Raw genomic sequence first — 7,695 nt, 5'->3', positions numbered from 1 at the left:
TTAACCTCAGTTTCCTCATCTATAAAATGAATCAGTCAGACTAGATGATCTTCTGATGTAAATCCAGGGTCCCATGACTGTACAGCATTGCTTAAGAGAGCTGCGAATAGTAGACCTTGCACACCCTCAATTGTCTTTGTGCCATCCTTTCGTGAAGGCAGGTTGTGGTCCTCTGTCAGGGGACATTGCTATATTATATGAGTGCTGTCCTCATCTATCACTCCATGCAAAAGGGTGACATTTGTCTTTTTGAAATGTCAGAAGTTCTCCTTGCTAGCTTGGGGAAGAGATACAAAGTGGTGATGCCTTTCTATGATGGAGACAGCAGAACAACTGGTCTTAGTTTCATCTCTTGAAATGCTTCTTGCACCTCATTTGGTCCCTTGTGTTCTTGTCAGGCTGGAGCAGGATGATATAGCACTTAGGTAAGAATAAACAGCCCATCAGGCCTGCCCCAGATGCTAAAATGGCAGAGATCTCCACAGCTACAGTATCCTTGCCCTGAGCATTAAGGTGAGCTGGGATGAAGGAGATCCAAACACAGGAGAAGACCAATATGCTCAGAGTGATGTACTTGGCTTCATCAAAGGTGTCAGGCAGTTGGCAGGCTAGGAAGGCCACCACCAGACTGACCAGAGCTAGGAAGCCCAAGTAGCTTAGCGTAGCATAGAAGAGCTCCGAGGAGCTTGCACTACACAGCATAGTGACTTTGGGCCCTGCCTCTGTAGACTTCATGGGCACTGGAGGCCAGCCTGTGACCCAAAACATACACAGAACAACCTGGACCAATGAGGATGGCATTGGGGAGACTTGGTCCTGTCCACTTCCTGAGTCTAGCATCTGGTCTGGTGGCCCTGAAGGCAGACACAATGATGGTTTTTGCCAGAATGGTGGACACACAGGCTGTGAAGATAATCCCAAAGGCTGCCTGGTGCAGGGCACAGGTCAGAGGTATTGGGAAACCAATGAACATGAATGGGCAGAGGAAACATAATGCCAAAGGAGCAGAGAAGGAGGTAACTTAGCCTGTGGTTGTTGGCTCTGACTATGGGAGTGTGGTGATGCCATATGAAGATGCCAGGGATGGTCAAGGAAAGGAGAAAGAAGAGGGTTGTGCAGAAGGCTAATGCCATGCCCAGGGGCTCTTTGTGGGAGAAGAAGTCAAGAATCTTGGGGATTCACTGATTCTTCTCATTGTTTTCATTGATCCTTTGGGCACTTCAGGCAACTGGCACTGTCTGAAATAAACAAGAGAAGTTGGGTGATGAGTTAGATAAAATGAGAAAGAAGAGAGAAAATTTGCACAGTGAGAGAATTTTCCCTGGTTATGTGGTGGATCTTCCCTTGCTTTTGACACTGTACTATTACTATTAAACTAGACTGCATTCTCATTTTTATTTTTGGCTGCCACATGACATGGCTGGCTTTTATTGTGTTTGTAGTTCACTTCTGGATATTCTAGATATTTCTATGTGAACTTCTAGATATTCTAGATATTTTCTATAAGAACTGCTTTCTCATTGTGTCCCCTCCCTCCTGTACTAGCACGGTTGATTTTTTGAACCAAAGTTAAGGACTTTACATTTAGCTCTATAATATTTCCTTTTATGAGATCATAGACCTAATTCTGGAAGGGACCTCAGAAGCCATCTAGCCCAATTCCCTCCTTTTACAGCTAGGAAACTGAGACTCAGGGAGGTGAAAACTTGTTCAATCTCACATGAGAAGCAAGTGTCAAGGTGGGATTTGAACCCAGATCCTTTGACTTTAAATTCATTCCTTTCTGTGGTTTCATGGTGCCCCCTGTTAGCTTATGCCTAGAAACTGCCAGTGTCTGAGACAAAACAAGGAGAAGTTGAGTGATTACTCAGAGAAAGGGATGTAGGGGTAGAGAGGATTTTTGCACTGGGGGAGAACTTTCCTTTAGTCACTTAGTAACAAGGTGATTTTTGAAGGCTCTTTTGGAGGAGACAGTATGGGAATGATGCTTTCTCCCACTATTAGGCTGGATCCCGGTTTCTAGGTACTAAATTCTTGCTACTTCCATGTTCAGGAAGAAGTTACACATGGCAAGATTCTGTAATGTCTGGGACTGTCAATTAGGTCTCAACTTGTTCTCAATAGCAATTTGCTGTACCCTTTGATGAGAGGCTGTGTCATATATGGGAAACTGTTGGAGTCAGAGGGTATGGGATGAAATTCTAGTTATCACCTGTATGATGCTCCCTTCTCTGAGCTTCTCTGTTTCTTTCTTTGTAAAATGAGAGAGTTGGGTTATATGACCTCTATAATTCTATCCAGCTTTACATTCTAAAGTTTTTAAGGATTATTAAGGAGAGGAGGGATTCAGCGGGCAGAACCAAGAGCAATGGGGCAAAATTAGATAGAGGCAGGTTTGGCTTGATGTCACAAAAAGAGTCTTCCAAACAACAAGAGGTATTTAAAAGTAGAGGGTGAATTTGCCCTCCCTGGAGGTCTTTGAGCAAAGGCTGGATGGCTGGTTGTTGGTGGGTTGGGATCTGCATCATGGAAGGGAATTCCCAAATTAGGGTGATCCTTGCATTTTAATGCCATATCTGACCTATTTGACTTCTACTAGGCCTTCCATATTCCACAGTATGGCACTGCCACCTGACCTGCCAACATATCCTAAGCCCCTTTGCCCCTGCCATGTTCCCTGCTGCTCTCCCCTTAAGACTACCACAGCTTCCCATCTGCACTGCAGCTGATCTCTCTTATGTGTCATCTCCCTCAATTAGTATGTGATTCCCCCGAGGGGAAGGACACTTGCTTTTCCTATATGTATCTCCAGTGCTTAGTACAAGGCTCACACGTAGTAAGGATTTAATAAATTATTTTTCATTTATTCATTTACTGATTGATTCTTTTCTGGAGGGAATAACCCAAGTTTCCTCCATATGTACAATATTATTCTTTTTCTCCATTCTCACGGTCCCATTTGCAATGCAGAATTATAAAATTACATTGCCTCAAACTGAATGTGGTCCAATCTGTGCCAGGTCTGGGATCCCCTTTACACTATCCCCGCTAAGGGGTCGTTTTATCCCCTGCTGCAGGTCTTTCAGAGAAGGGGAAGCCATATCTCCCGAGGCAGCCTCTTCCATTTGGGGATCTCACTAATCTTTCTTTTGGAAATCTTGCCTTTCAACAGTTTCTATCCATTATTCTTAGTCCTGCCCTTTGGGACCGAGCAGAACAGGGTGAATCCCTCTGTTTCCTGACAGCTTTTTTTAATGCTTAAAAGGCAGCTACAGTGGACCCTCCTATGCTTCTGTCTTTCTGGCTAAACAGCCCTAGTTTGTTCAACTGCCCTCCATATGGGATCATATTCTTTCTCATATTCTTCTACTCCTCATAACCCTGGTGACCCTCCTCTGGACATACCCGAGCTTGTCTATATCTTGTGGCCGGTCCAGTCTATGGTGGGGCAGTGTGCTTCCCTTGCTCTGCACGCTATAACAACAGTAGCATTCCTTTAAGGTTGCCCCTCTTTGCCACATGGACCTTCTCATCTAATTATGTATGTATGTATGTCTATATAATACACCTACATATATATGTATGTATGTATATTTTTTTCTTGTAGCATTTCTGTTCCTTTCCAATGCCTCCCTCACCCCTCCATAAAACCCTCCTTAATAACACGGTAAGCACTTAATAAACCTTATCCATTCATTCTCATTTCCAAACCACTTACTTCTCCATCTGCTTAGAAAAGTGCTTTACTCTGAATCCAGTACCAATGTCTGCTTTGGGTCACCATGGTGAGCCAGTGGACAACATCGTTCTGTGTTTCTTACCTAGCACATTGGTAATTCCTCCTCTGGGACAGGGAAGACGCTCAAAGCAACAGCTTGGATTTCCCTGGACATTTGACTTGTGGGTTCGGAGAGGACATCTCTCACTGCAGACTGAGGAGGGACCTACTCTTTGGGCAGAGAGAGGGAAAAGAGCTTGGTGAGGTTTGGAGGAGCAGTGGGAATACCCATCGGTCATTATTAGGAGTTGGACTTGTTATAGAGGACTGGTCCCTAGTCTCTACTTTTCTGTTTTCCCACTAGTTGGGATGAATTGCAATGAAGCACAAGTGGATTTGGGTTGGGGAAACTGGCCCATACTTACTTTTTCTTCTGGCGAGTTGGCATTATTTTTGATTTGGGGAGTGGATTTTTCCAGTTCTCACCTTTCCAGAGCCCTCTGCCCGGGTGATAACACTACCGTTCATTCTTAACTCTTTCCCCAGAGGCTTCCTGAAGTCTGTGTCCCACTTTGGCTGTTTGCCAGGTGTGGTCAGGAGTAATAGATATGCCTGTGATATCGAAAGCTGCTGGGACCTCTCCATCCTCAGTAAAGAAGATCTCTTTTCGGGCTTGGGAACTGAAGCAGACTTATCTTAAATAATGGAGGACCTGAGAAAAGAGCACATGGAGGAGGACGTGGGACGGGGCAGCCAAAAGAGGGCCCAGAATGTTGAGGCTACTGCTATCTTAACGTTGCCTTTTTCTATTCTGCAGTCCCAGGGTCTTTCTCTAGACCTAATTAATTCCCTCTCCCCTGGCGCTCAGAAATTCTGATAGAAACATTCTATTTGTGCGTGGCCCAAAAAGGAGTAGCTCTCCAACCCTCGGCTCAGACCCTGCTCCCATTCTCTAAGTACACCAAAATGTGGCCCGCAGTGTGATTTATGGGGCCGTCCTACAAGCATAGAAATTTACATAAATATTTTAGTAAAGGAAGCCGAGCTACAACAGAGCTCTTGCTAAAATGGCAAATCAAAATATATTGTCTATTGTTTCAATAAAAACCTAAGGTTGGACAGCCCTACCCTAAACCATCATCTTTTTCTGACTTCCCCACTTCCCCACTTCTATTAAGGTCACCACCATCCTTCAAGTTACCCATGCTTGTGACCTAGGTTGCAACTCCTCGTTCTCAGGTTCTTATTCCCTCACTCCCCCCAAATACAGTCTATTCACAAATCCTATTAATTTCACTTGCACAACACCTCTCATGTAGATTTTCCCTTCTCTCCTCTGGTATTGCCACTGCCCCAGTTCAGGCCCTCATCACTTCATATTTGGATTATTGCTTTAGTGTCCTGGGGGAACTCCCTGTTTCGAACCTCTTCCCACTCTAGTCTTTCCTCACTCATCAATCAAACTGATTTTTCTAAAATGCAGGTGTAATCATGTCACTCTTGCTCTCCCTGTCCCCCCACCAATTCAATAAACTCCAGTAGCTTCTAATTACCTTCAGGATCAAATATAAAATCCTTTGTTTGGCTTCAGAGTGCTTCACAAGCTGACTCCTTCCTACTTTTCCAAGGGCAATAAGAATGTATTTACCTGGATTCTTGAAAATCTCCCAAGGCCTTTAAGCTGAAAATGAAAGGGAGGGGAGAAACTGCTTGTTTTCAGTCTAGGTACCATGGACAGTAGTTACCAGCACAGGAAGAAAAATAGCCATTGAAATACCCAGAAATTAACAGGGAACAAAATCCAAGGAAGAGGCCAGCACCAAAACCTGTGGTCTCAGGAGTCTCTAAATAAATAAACAAATCATGAGTAATGATAAAGGTAATCTAAGGGTGGTAACACAAGGAAGCAAATCTGTCCTTAAAGGCAACACTTGGTGGAATGAGACTCATCACTAGAATATGGTTCTTGGGAGAATAGAACTAATCCAAAAGCAAAATGATAGGTGAAAAGGTAGTGGTGGCAGAAAATAGCTTTATTTATTTATGAAATCCATGAACCAGAAGGTGGAAGCAAGGCGGAGGGTATTTGGCTAAACATCAGTGGAGGCAAAAATAGAAGCAACATTGTCACTGGAGTGTCCTAAACACCACCTGGACAGAAAGTGGAGCTAGAAGAATTTGTGAACCTTGTTATAAGTCTGGCATTGAGGGCCGATATAATGGTAGTGGGCGAGGTGAGCATGGGAGTGGGCTTCAACTCTCTGGACATCTGCTGGTGCTTTCTCTCTGTCATAATGGAAGAAGCTAATAATTTCTTCACTTCTCTCAATTATAATTTCATCTTTCAGAAGTTGGAGAACACCTGCTGGTGCTGTCTCTTCATAATTGAAGGAGTGGATAATATCTTCACTTGTCTCAATTATAATTTCATTCTTCAAAAGTTGGAGGAGCAAATGCGGGGAATTGCTCTTCTAATCTACTTCTTACCAGCAAAGTGGGAAGCTGGGTGGCACAGTGGATAGAGCATTGGGCCTGGAGTCAGGAAGACTCATCTTCATGATTTCAAATCTGGCCTCAGACACTTACTAGCTGTGTGACCCTGGGCACACCCTGTTTGCCTCAGTTTTCTTATCTGTAAAATGAGTTGGACAAGGAAATGTCAAACCACTCCTTGCTAAGAAAACCCCAAACTCCTCTGATGAAGAGTCAGATACAACCGAATGACAACAAAAATGCCAGCTAGAAAAACCTGGTTGCTGGGCATAAATGAACCTTGCGGGGAAATGATCACTTCATCTCAGAATTTGTTACAGAAGAGAAGAAAGCTAGACATAGTCTTACATGCACATTAGATGTTACGAGTCTAGAATTCAAAGGGTGAAGAGGAGGGATAGATATCACCCAATAAAATAACTTTCTCCTAAAAAATCAGCCTAGGACTAACGGGAAACTCAAAAAGTCAAATTCTGAAGATAAAAAGGGGAATAATTCCAATGAGGAAAAAAATGGGAGAAGTTCAAGAGAAACCTGTGTGGATGCACAGGAAACACATTGACCAACATAAATTTGAAAGATAATACAGAAGACAGAATCTCGTGCAAATAAGCAAGGGTGACTATTAAAGCTTGGCAACCTACCATCAAAACAACATGGGGAGTGCTAATGCTCAGAATGAATGGAGACTGGTGTGAAAAGCAAAGGTCACAGAATAATGGCTTTTTGTCCTCTTTCTTTCACTTATGTGCTTGCTGGGCCTTGGGCAAGTTACTTAACTTCTTTAGGCCTGAATTTCTTCATCTGTAAAATGCAGAGGCTGGACTAGATGGTCCAAGGTCCTTTTCAGCTCCCAAACTAGGATCCATTATGAGGAAAAAGAAAGATCAAAGAAGGATTTGGACTGTGACTCAGGGGGGATGCGATGATAACAGAGTTTTGTTCCTATTTTCTGTGGTGAGGAGAATGATCATTTTACACATTCCAACAAGAATGACTGATAGAGAATTGATATGTCGAATTGTTAGGAAAGCTAGTAAGAGCTTTTATTTGCCTTTGATGAATTCAAGCCAAGCCTGATGAACTTCACCCTAGGGAATGGGAAGAATTGGCAGAATCAACTGTGGACCCACTGTCAGGGATATTAGGCTAGGAAGGGACTTGAGATCATGCCTTCTGAGGACTGGTTGAAAGAACTGGGGATATTTAGACTGTAGAATAGAAAACACAAAGGTGTTTGTAAATGTCTTCAAGTTTTCGATGGGTAGTCAGAGAGTTTATATTTGTTCTGTTTGGCAGAGCTAGAGCATTGGAGGGAAATTGCAAAAAACCACATTTGGGTTTGATGTCAAGAAAGTCTTTCTGATAACTGGAACTAACCTGAAGTGGGATGGGCCCCCTCAAGGACAAGTGGGTTTCCCTTTACTGGAGGCCTTCAAGCAGAGACTGGGTGACCACTTGTTGGGTGGGCTGGAGAGGGAATT

The 7,695-nt window shown here is 43.5% G+C and overlaps 1 pseudogene; it reads right to left on the bottom strand.

Annotated features, from left to right (window-relative positions):
• Positions 1–345: 345 nt before the first annotated feature.
• On the bottom strand, positions 346–4,923 carry LOC118855162 (annotated as a pseudogene).
• Between the last annotated feature and the right edge of the window lie 2,772 nt (positions 4,924–7,695).

Source organism: Trichosurus vulpecula, chromosome 6, assembly GCF_011100635.1.
Source record: "Trichosurus vulpecula isolate mTriVul1 chromosome 6, mTriVul1.pri, whole genome shotgun sequence".
NCBI classification, from domain to species: Eukaryota; Metazoa; Chordata; class Mammalia; order Diprotodontia; family Phalangeridae; genus Trichosurus; species Trichosurus vulpecula.
Note: the sequence above shows the minus strand (reverse complement) of the source record. Positions and strands in the feature narration are given on the sequence as shown.